This window comes from Indicator indicator, chromosome 9, assembly GCF_027791375.1.
Source record: "Indicator indicator isolate 239-I01 chromosome 9, UM_Iind_1.1, whole genome shotgun sequence".
Taxonomy (NCBI): Eukaryota; Metazoa; Chordata; class Aves; order Piciformes; family Indicatoridae; genus Indicator; species Indicator indicator.
In genome coordinates, this window is record NC_072018.1 from 25,205,719 (window position 1) to 25,217,882 (window position 12,164).

Sequence of the window (12,164 nt, forward strand, 5' to 3'; positions counted from 1 at the left end):
TTGCTGTGAAGATTTTAAACTGGAATTAGCAACAAAGCTTGAACCTACTACTTGTTTTGTGCTTTTAGTCAAATGAAACTTCACAGATTCATTAGTAGACAGAAATCTAAGCTATGTTTGAATATTAGAAGATGAAAATGGTGGAGTCTTCAGGCCCGGAAACAGGCAGTTCATTTGCCTTCAAATTAGGTAATTTCTATCTTTTCTTTACATTAAGGCTGAAAAAGATAGCTTCCCTTTTTCTTTGAATGTTAACAATTTTTTTTTTTCACAGATTCAGGGATGTCAACACAATTTTTCTTTACCTTTGTCCTGAACATCTCTTCTGATATGACACCCTTGTTAACACCTACTCCTCACAAGGCTATGGACAGACAGGCTTTCAACACACAGCACTACATGATCTGCTTGGAACAAGCAATGCAAAGTCCACATGCTTTATCTCAAAAAATGAAGGAAACCAAAATGGAAAAGTAAATGTAATTGTTCTATATACGCACATATATGTGTGTATATATACACAGATGCATACATTTAAGTATATACACTTGAGAGTTTCGTAGTCAATACACAATATATTGCTTATATTTAATCAAGTTAGAAGAAATACAGTTAACTCTGGAGGTACCACTGCAGTATGCACATTTTGAATACATACTAAACATAAACCATAATGAAACAGAAAATGCACATGTGTATATAGATAAATGCAGTCATTTTGGTGCTAGTCATGTTGGCCTTTTGAGGTATCTCCAGGTCCCTTGGTGTTTTACCAAAGACAGCCTTTGAGAAAATTTTTGAGAAATCCTGCTCTTTAGCTTTTTCCAATTCTACTACTGTTTCGTGACAGATGTCTTTTAGTTGGTTTTTTTAATCAGATGACAGACAGTACTTAACTTGTCCCATAAAGCACTGCAGAGCAGTGAATAATTTCTTTCCTGAGCCTAGCTTAGCATTTCCATTTTTATCTTCCAGAGCTTCGGCCTTTAACTACAGCATATCACTGAATGCTTTGAATTCTAGTCCATATCACCACCTATTCCTGCTATTACTCTATTGCTTTTGGCATCCTCTATTTTCAAGAGGAAGTTTCTTTCTCCTCAGAAGGATGTACTTTTCTCTTTTCCAATGAATCAATATGTAACTTCCTTTATGGGAACGTTCCTTGAGAAAGATCAAATGTAACCATTTCTTCTGCTCTGTGTGTGGCCAACTCATTGCTCTGTGCCATACTACTAGTGACACTAGGTGTCTTCTTGAAACACCCCATGACCCATCTCCCCTTTGGCTATGGGGGGTTTGTTCTCACCCTCTCCTACAGCCCCAGGCCTCTGATCATCTTTGTGGCCCTCCTCTGGACCCACTCCAGCAGTTCAACATCCTTCTTATGCTGGGAGCACCAGAACTGGAAGCAGTACTCCAGGTGGTGTCTCACAAGAGCAGAGCAGAGTGGAAGAATCACCTCCCTCATCCTGCTGGTCACACTTCTTTTGATGAGGTCCATGACACAGTTGGCCTTCTGGCCAAGAGCCCATTGCTGACTCATGTTGAGTTTTTCATCAGCTGACACCCCTTCTTGAGCCACTGCTTGCCCAGCCGATATCTGTGCTTGAGATTGCCCTTACTGAGGTGCAGGACCTTGCACTTAACCTTGTTGAACTTCATGAGGTTGGCTTGGGCTCACCTCTCAAGTCTGTCCAAGTTCTTCGGCATAGCATCCCTTCCCTTCAGCATGCCAACCAGACCACAGGCTTGGTGTCATCCACACACTTGCTGGGGGGGTACTCAATCCAACTGTCCATATCACTGACAAAGATGTTAAACAACACTGGTCCCAGGAACAACCCTTGAGGGATGCCACTTCTCACTGATCTCCACTGGGACATGGAACCATTGACCGTTGTACTTTCTTGCTGGAGGCCCTGCATCTTCTCTAAACTACGAGAACCTGCTTGCACGGACTTGCCCAAGTGTTTATTACAGGTGCTAATTAAGGTTTGCCAAGGCCCCATCCACACATTTTGGTAAACTTAGCACAAATTTGGGGCTGTGACTACAAGAAAGACAAGATGTCTTGGAGTGGGTCTAGAGAAGAACAAGGAATCTGATGAAGGGTCTGGTAAAGAGGTCTTACGAGGAGCAGCTAGGGAACTGGGGTTGTTTATTCTAGAGAAATGAGGCTCAGGGGAGACTTTATTGCTCTCTACAACTACCTGAAAGGAGATTGCAGTGAAGTGGGTGTTGGTTGCACCAGGGGAGGTTTAAATTATCAGAAAAAACTTCTTCACTGAAAGGGTTATCAAACACTGGAATAGGCTTCCCGTGGAGGTGGCAGAATCACATCCCTGGAAGTGTTCAAACAATGCATAGATGTGGTGCTAAGAGACAGGGTTTAGCATCAGACTTTGTAGAATTGGAGAACGGTTGGACTCAAACTGAAACAATCTTAAACTGAAACAATTCTATGATTCTAATATGGGAGAGTTCAATGTTTCCACTAATTGCCACAGACCTAAATGTACACACAGGTATCCAGCAACTGGCCATTTTGACTAAACATCAGGTTTGCATTTATAGCATTTAGAACAATTGTCCCAGCGTTATCTTTTTATTCTCCAACTTCTCATGTATGACATCGACCTAAGTTGCCACAATCCCATGGAGGCTGAAGTATGTATATATATATGTGCAGTACAGTATATTTCCAGCTCCACCTCAGGTGGCTTTTAAGTGAAACAACAGACTGGCTTATTTGCTTTAATCTTTAAGGGGCCTCTTCATTTCCTCTTTTTTTCCATCTTTAAACTGTGTTGTGCTTTGCAGCCATAAGGTACTTTGCTTAGGACCCAGAGGACTATTAAAGATTCTCAGTAATTATAGTCACTACCTCAGGTAGATTCATATGGCATCTTCTGTCTCTCTTAATTTAGCCAAGTGTGCTTTCACTTGACTCTTTTTCACTTGGGTTCTTATTTCCATTAATATTTAACTCAATGACACTTACACATGAAAAAGAGCATCTTCAATGGGCAAAAAATCGGATGGTTTGACTGATACATTTTCTGCTAAAAAATCCTCTTATCCATTTATCATGTTCGTTTGACAACCCTTGGACCTGGCACTACACAGAGGTGGAAACAGAACTGTGAATCTCAGCACCATCTTTCAAAGTTGGCTATGTTGTTTTCAGCAAAGTGGATGTAAAAACTATGGAAAAAGAAGTGGGTCTGCATGTATATAAGAATACATGAATAAAGAACTGGGGAAACATATTCTGTCATCAGAGTTGGAGAAACAAGACACCAGTTTTCTGCCTCTGTGATTCAGGTCCCTAGTTTTGGTCAGCTGCCAGTTCTGCCATAGGCTGTCCATTAAGTCCCAAATATTATCCAAACATCCCTGATATACCTCACCATATAATATCTTCTAGTAAATGAAAACTACAGATGGCATCTTGATAAACACTTTCAGAAACTATTTTTTCCACAATATTTGAGGAAGGCATAATTTGGGACTGTTGAGTTCTGTACTCTTATTTGCTACTCCAGCAGAGCACAGTGCATAATCTGTCAGCTTCTCAGATAAGGGACTGAACAAGATGGCCAAGCCAGTCACAATGCTTTCCTGTAATTAGAGGCACTCATTCTTTCTTCTCATTCTGAAGTTCTTTTCTTATGGAATTGAATTACAATCTGCAAGAAAGCTGAAGAGTCTCATATAATTATCAAATATAAACTCACACTTCTGGCTCTGGGAGATCCAGTTTATTTGGGAATAAATACTCAAATACATAGATTATCTAGTTAATCATATTCTGACATCTTCTAGAGTTTCACTGAATCTCTTATTATTATTGAAAAAGTACAATCATCCATTAGCAATGAGTACACCACTGCCAACACATTTAATTTTCTAAAACGAAAACTATTTTTAATTAACTTATAATCATAGTTTCCCAAATATGTTTTGTTTTGTTTTGTTTTTTTTTCCTTGCAAAAATCTATGAATATGCATTAGGAAAAGACAGGACAGAACAGCTGCACAATCACAAAATTTTCAAGAGGAGCAAAGGTCACTATGCAAGCATTTCTTTGTCTAGTAAATTTCATTCTTTTAAAACTATAAATTTGCTTTCAACTTCCATCCTTCCAGCCATGCAATGTGACGATCTAAGGACTATTATTCATCTTCTGTGGCAATTTCTGATTGTCAAAAATCATGAAAGGCAAAACTAAAACCATTAAAAAAGCCCAAACAAAAAAGCGACATTCTTCACTTGCAAACCATCATGGGGGAGACATTAATGATAAACAATGAACCAGGTACGTGGGTGGCACTTAGCATCAGTAAAGGTGTCATGTCTGTTCCAAATTAGATTACTCTGGCAGGAGAATGCTTGTTAATATTAACAAGGGCCACACAATCCAAATTAGAGATCAAGAAAAACTCTAGAAGTCTGATGTTGTGCCACAAGTAGCAACAGCAATAAAGGATGAGTTTAAAACCATATTCTCTTGGGTGAAATGCTGTGAAGAGGCTATCAGCTACCCAGACAAACAAGCTTTTCAGAAATGCTTGGTGTAGTGGTACTTCAGCACTTCATTAACTAACACCTTAATTGATGCTTTTACAGGTCCATAGGAAGGCCATATTTAAAAGACAGAATTTTATCAAACAGCTGATGTGCAACCTGATGCAGTTGCAGGGACAATTTGAGGCTATATCTGCCTGTTGTTTGCACCGCTAAACCTCAGGAGGTCTATGCCATCTAGACAAGGAAGCAGGAAAGGGATGCAGCAGCAGCTGGAAGTTACTCTAAAATGACTCAGCAGCACAGTTTAGCAAACTGATTTTATATGATTTACTGGGAGCTTTGGAGATAATGTGCATTAAGTCACATGCAGGAAGAGGAAGACAGTTACTACAGTTTTAAGATCATACCTGGTTTTAAAACAGTTTTTCCTTGTTTGTATCTTTTGTTCAGTATCTTTCCTGCAATGCTATACCATGTCCCACACATGCTTATGATGTTTGAAAAGATCTCCACTCCCCACACAATCATTATCTAAACCTCCTGGCCGGTAGTAAAGTTTTGTCCTTGGACTATTTCACAGCAATTCCTGCACAGGTTTATCAGGTCTGCCTTTCCCATTTCATTTGCCAGTACTAAGCTGCCAGTGTGAACACAAGTTCACAAGCCAAAATTTTGTTAAGGACTTAAGGACGGAAAAAACCAGTTAAAGTTCAATAGCAAAACATGACTTACGGAAACTTGTTTGCTGTTTAATGATTTCAAAATACCCATGAACTGTTGCTAGCACAGCTCTATTCCCACCTGCTTCCTCTTTCCCCTCCTCTCCATTCCCCTTTGGTTTCCTCAACAAGTGCTCAGTGTTCAAAGGGACTAAGTACAAACAAATATCTTCGGTTGTTCCTAAGGAAGAGTAAACTGAGTGCTGCCAAAGATCTCATATTTATGCTGAAAAAAAATCCAGTTGGACACAGCTCTAAGCAATCATCACTAGCTGATCCTGTTTCAGCGGGTGCTTGGAATTTAGCATCTCTGGAGGGTTCTTCCAATCTCAGTGATTCTGTGAAGCAGTCAGGGGGACATGGGGCAGTCATACAACCTAACTTTTGGTATCCACAAACAGCTGCTTAGTTTCACTTAGTTCCCTTAATCAGTAGCTGAGAGAAGAAGGGCTTGTCTAAAGGATCATTTGGAGAAGATGTGCTGATTGACTGGAGTCACCTCTCTCCCCCCACTAACTCCAGGTATGCAGAGAGATTTGCCTTACATCCCTAGGTACAGGCACCTAACTGAACAGGGTTACGCAAATTTATTTCAGTATCTTTTGGCTGCTATGACATCTGCCATGTTCACAGTTGTCTTTCTAGTAATCCTGAATAATCTGAAGGGGTACTCAACCAAAATCTCCGCAGCCTCATGAGGCCTGTGCATTAAATGAGTTCCCTTGAATGATGCATGTTTTTCTTGTTCTTCCCTGGCTCTGAGAAACGGCAACGAGTTGTGTGGACCATGCCAGAAGCAATTGACAGCACTCACTTTGCCAGCTCAGCTGTGATGGCAGGCATTCAATAGGTTGGAAGGAAAGCTGTGGTTCATCCCCACCCCTTTGCCCACTCCCAACCTACAAACTCCCACAGGAACTTGCTGACTCCTGGGGACTACATGTGAAATCCGGACATTGAGCAGGCAACTGTGGTGGGTGTCCTCGCAATGTCTGACACAATACAGTACCTTAAACACTGCATAGGCTCCAACATCCAAATATGTTTAGGGGGTAACAAAACCCAAAAAAATTAAATGCTGGGGAAAGCAGAGAACTATGTCTACAATCTCCAATAACAGAATAATTTTCATGTTATTTTTAATCAGGCTGTTTATCAAATTTCCAGCTGTGTGCCGTTAACAGCTCTTAACTTCAGACAACTCCCAGCACTGTTGCTTTGTTCTTAGGCTACTTCTCACACTGCCTTTTCTCTACTAGTATCACCATAGAAGCAGGATATCAAGCCACACAGATGTCTCTTCTTTTCAAATACATTTACTCCTTCAAGAATAAGAGAGCTGGAACTGTAGCCTGTCTTTTACACACAAAAGCCTCATGGAAGTACCCAAGGGAACTGCATATGTGGAAAGGAGAGGAATTTTCCCACCTAAACCATGAACAAAAGCTACAACTAAAATTACCTTGCCTAACAGCAGTACTTCAACAGCAGATGGCATCAAACAGAGCAGTGAAGCTAATACACTTCAGAGAAGGTATGCCATCCAGGGGGACATTGACAGCATTGAAAGGTGGGCCCATGCAAATCTCACAAAGTTCAACAAGGTCAGGTGCAAGGTACTGCATCTGACTGAAGCTATCCCCATTATCAATACAGACTGGGGAATGAAAGGATTGAGAGCAATCCTGCAGAGAGTGACTTTCAGGTACTGGTGAACAAAAAAATGGACATAAGCTGACCACCCCCTATCCTGGGCTGTATCAAAAGAAACAGTCAGCAGTTTGAGGGAGGCGATTCTTTTCCCTCTGCTCAGATCCCATCTGGAATACTGTGTCCAGCTCTGGAGATCTCAGCACAAGAAAGATGTGGAACAGGACCAGAGAAGGAACAGAAGGGACAAGAAGCAGTGGTTTTAAACTGGAAGAGGGTAGATTTACTCTGGATAGAAGAAAGAAAATTTTTACAGTAAGAGTGCTGAGACACTGGAACAGAGAAGTTGTGGATGCCTCCTACCTGGGACCTGCCCATGGAAGGGGGGTTGGCCTCGATGACCATTCCAACCCAAACCATTCTATGATTCTGTTTCCTAGGCAAATTTTGAAGCACCTCCTCACGTCATTTGTCAACACAATTTCTAAGCCAGCTTGCATGAAGAAGAGATGACCCTGAAGCCTGTCCTCTGTCTCCCACAGCAGAACCACACCGGATAGGGAAAACCCTTTTTTCCCCCCAATATGTGCAAAAGATGAAGATATTTTAAAGCAGAAAATTCTGGCACCCTTTCATGATACTGGATTTTAACATGCAGACACCATGGAAGTACTACACTACTATTAAACCTTTTGAAATAGTAGTCTGTCGTCTTAGAAGGAACTGGTGGTGGAAGCAGCTTTCTTCATTCACTTTCCTGTAAGACACCCAACTGGATCCTCCTCAGTGACGAGGAGCCTTTATGATGGACTCTGTATAGTGTTATGGCAGCTTCAGCTCTCCAAAATCCCCAATGGTCAAGACTCCTTCACTCAACTCAGTCACACCCTCCTACTCCTTTCTCAAAACTCATGGATCCAAACATACAGCAGCTCCATGCCTGTACTTTGCCAGCAAAGAAGGTCAGCGTCAACTTGTAGGAGTGGAAGATGAAAGCAATCCACCTCAAGGTGTCAACTCTTAGTCAGGCAAGGAGCGTTACCCTGGATACTGGCAGAAGTACCAGGGTTGGAGAGTATCAGATACAGTGAAAGACAAATGGGGCTGGTAATGCTGAGCATTGTGGACATACTTTAGCTGAACTTCTCTGAGTCTTCCACTGCACAGCCTTTGGCAGTTCCCTGTCAATTTCTGTGGTTCTATGACTCAATAACTAAGCACATCCTTTCAGTAGTAATTTTGGGAGAAATTGATCATCAGGTGTATGTAGTTAGTACACTTGCATATTGGTGTATCAACCACCAGTGTCCTCAAGAACATGTTCCCCACACTAAGAAGCAAACTCCACCCTGAACTACCAGCTTTTTCCTTCGCACAAAACTCAGCTTTTAACCAAACTTATGTTTCCCATCCCAAAATGATGGGAATTCCATCAGTAAAAAATAAGAATTCATGTGTGGTTGTGTAACACCATAATGAAGTTAGAAGCAGTTGTAATGTGCTGCTGCAGCTAACAAAAACCTCAATCCACAGGTGAAACAAACAGGCTAGGTTCTGATTTGTATTACACTGCAGCAAAAGCTGGAATAAATCCAGTGATTGCAGATTACTTTACCAAAGATCAGATTCAGGCCTGCAATCTCTCCATGTAAAAGCAGTGGGGAAAAGAAGAGAGAGTAATGACATTAAGGAATGCAATTATCCAACTGAATTGAATAATAAACAGAGAAAAGAGGTTTAAGCAAAAGAAGAGAGATGTATTTTTAAATTTTATTTGAAATGAGATGGATATTCAATTAGATTCAAGCAATAAAAAAACATTTGAAAGGGTAAAAGCTGTGCAGGAGGATGCTCTAACATAACAACTGGTATGTAGGGCTTTTTTCTTCTAGGTGACTAGGAAGCAAGAATTGGATTTACCTCTTATAAAAGTGGATTTGTTTTCTGTTGAGTCTGAAATAAAAAGTGAGTGATCAACATTTCAACATGAAAATCAAGGGCAACACCAGTAGCTCCACTGTTGATGCACCCTTGTGGGTCATAGTAGGGCTCTATTCAAAGCCCAGTGCTGAAGCCAGCAGCTTGGGTATAAATTAACCTGCAGATGGTCTGAAGTATATTGCAGTGTCTCATTTCAGCCCCCTCTTCTCATTTGGATTGGGAAACTGCTTACAACACGCTACAGCTGGCTTTCCTCCTTTACAAGTTGACACAGGAAGAGGTAAATTGCATAAAGCAGAGACTTAACTGCATTGTTCACCAAGACACAAGTGTTCAGATTTCCCTGGCTCCACCACTCAGACCTGAAGAGGCAAGGAAAAAATCCCTCTTTTGCTTGTTCTTTCTTTAAGTCTCTTTTTAAAGCACAAGGAGGAGATTGTCCATATTTCTACAGAAAGCTTAGGCTTTTTGTGATCAGTGGTCCTCAAGAAAATTTTTGCTTCCTTAACTCCATTATTTGGGTTTGCTGCATACCAAAACTCAAACTTGTTTGGATTTTGGTTGGGTTTTTTTTCCTTCCCACTTCTCCACTATTTCAACAGAATTTGTTGACTTATATGCCCTAGAGAATTTAGTGATTAATTTCTGAAGAGAACAATATGATTGTTAATGCTAAGGGTAGAACACATACATGTATCTCTTGCCGTAGTTTCATTTTGCTATTGGCCTAGCTCCTATCAACTGTGGTGATCAGTAAGTAAAAAGGTGTGAATTGAGAAAGAAGTCTCATTTTTAAGGAGTGAACTACATATTTTCTTCACTTCACTTACATCCTTGTAACCAATAATCTTAAAATGTATGCAGAATATTTACTGTATCTTTTTTGTAATAATTTATATGTTGAGTTACATTCCAATCACTCGATTTTCCAGAATCCTCCACTATCAGAGCCCTGATTGCTGTGACAAATTTGTTATATACCTCACACCTAATATAACAGTCTTTGATTGCTGTACCTAAGGTTTCATTCTAGAACAGGGTTTCCAAAAGGCTTTTTCTCTCATGAGAGGCCTTGCTATGCTAACAGAGAAACTGTACCCTCCTGGGCATCACCTGTTCAGAGTGGCTGCTCGAACAAGTTACATGTTAGCACTGATGATCACTTTCCAAGCCTTGCCTTTCATAAGAGCAGCTTATATGACTTTAGATATTTCAGAGATTAGTCCACTATTCAGTATTTCACTTCTTCTAGCATAGTTGCTCAAACCTTTTTTTGAAGGGAGGATTGAGAAGGCATGGTTCCAGTCTTCCAGAACCATGGGACAATATTTACATAGACTGCAAACATCCATCTAGTTTTATTATGCCAAACTACATCAACTTTTCCTCTGCCTGAGATACAGAAATGTTGTCAATTGGTAGAAACTACTGCTAATTAAAATCCTGCTTTTCTTTGAAATAAATGATACTGATTGTTCATGCTTGAGGACAAGGATGTTTAGACTTTAGCCACTGCCTTGACCACATTTACATATATGCAACATTTTTTGTCCTTATTTTTTTGTTTGTTTTAAAATAAACATTAATTTATTCCATTCTAATTGTTTCTAAAAATGTAATACATGCTTTCTCCCCACTGGTATTGCAGCAGGTCTTATTTGCTACCAGCTTGCTTTATTTTAAGGTTGAAATTTTATTCTACTTTTACGTTTGAAATGTTACTGTACTCTTATGTTTGATATGTGCAAAACCAAATTCTCTAAATTGGTATGCTTGCTAAGAGCTACTTTTACTGCTCACCTTCAAGCCTCATTTTAATTTGACTTAGAGTCCATCACATGCCTTTCTAGGACCACATCTCTGACTCACAAATCATTGGCTTTTCCTTAATGTTACGAGCTTCACTCTTCATTTATATCCATATTGTTTGTCACATCTCTTGATGCTGTCCTACTTTTCTGCAAAGATTAATCGCATCAAATTTTAGCTATTTAAAAAGTCTGCTGTCTTTGGTCCCTCTGCAGTCAATGAAGATGGCCAGAAATTTCAGAGTGATTCACCCCATCCAGAGAGAGAGATCTGAAAGAGGCAAGATGAATATATGCATGCTTATTTTAAGACAGAATGAATCACCTTCTACAAGTGTGTCTCAACTGCTTGTAGACGCAGTCTTGTAAACTTGCTTGGAACCGAAACTGGATTTCTAAATGCTTGAGGTGAAGCAAGAAAAATCCTACTTTGCCATTCCTGATCTCACTAGGAAACACACAGATTTGCCAAGTTGATTGTTATTCTGATGTAACACAATCTTTATTCAGGTGTGATTTAATGACATTATAAGTACAGTATGCTGCTGTACCAAATACAGGCAGTCTTTTTGTAACTATTCTAGGTCTCCCTAAACCATTACAGTTTTAAGTAGCTCAACTGCAGAAATTGAGCTGCTCAAGATTATTTAACTATGCCCTTGTCATATTCTGCTTTTGCCTTAGCGTAGTTCTTAGCCAAAGAATAAAAAGAGTACTTCTTTATTATTATTAAATATTCTTTTGTAAGAAATTTTGCTCTGCACATCTAAATGCTACATTAAAGTCTTTTCTCCTCTAACCCATTTCTAATATCCAACTCTCTCTTTATGCAGCACAGACTCTCTAGCAGCCATGTCCAACAGTGCAAGACACTGTCTCATTGCTCTAGACTCAGAGGGAGAAGCAGGTATGATGAGCACTGTACGGCCCTCCTTCAGTCTCTGCTGGGATTGACAGCAGCACGATCAGTGCCTAGATACTTTCAGCTGTTCCCAACACACAAAGCAGTGTTAGGGTCTCTTTTTTATCTTATTGATGCTCATGTGTCCTTTGATGACAATTATGACTGAGAAGGGATGGAGTAAAGCTCGAAGTAGGGGGATCGACATACAGTCTATAAATAAATACAAGCTAACGTATACAGATACATTTTAAATCTTTTTCTTCCACTATATTTCTGTATGAAAAAGGAGCACTTCAGACTCTGGACTTAGATCACTTTTGCACACTCATCTATGATGCTTCTGAATAAGCTGATTTCAACTGATGATTTTGACCTATGTGCTAAACAACTACATTACTGAAAGCCACATGACTATATTATGAAAGATATTAACAGAAGTGGTTAGCAGGAAAGCCGATTACAGCTTTTTATTTTACTAAAAACGTTTCAAGTAAAAAATAAAGTGCTTATATCATTGTGGCTAGTGATCCATTGGTGCAACGCTCACCCCAAATTCATTATAAATGTACCGTCAGTACTATCCCTTGTGACTGCTTCAGATGGAGCAT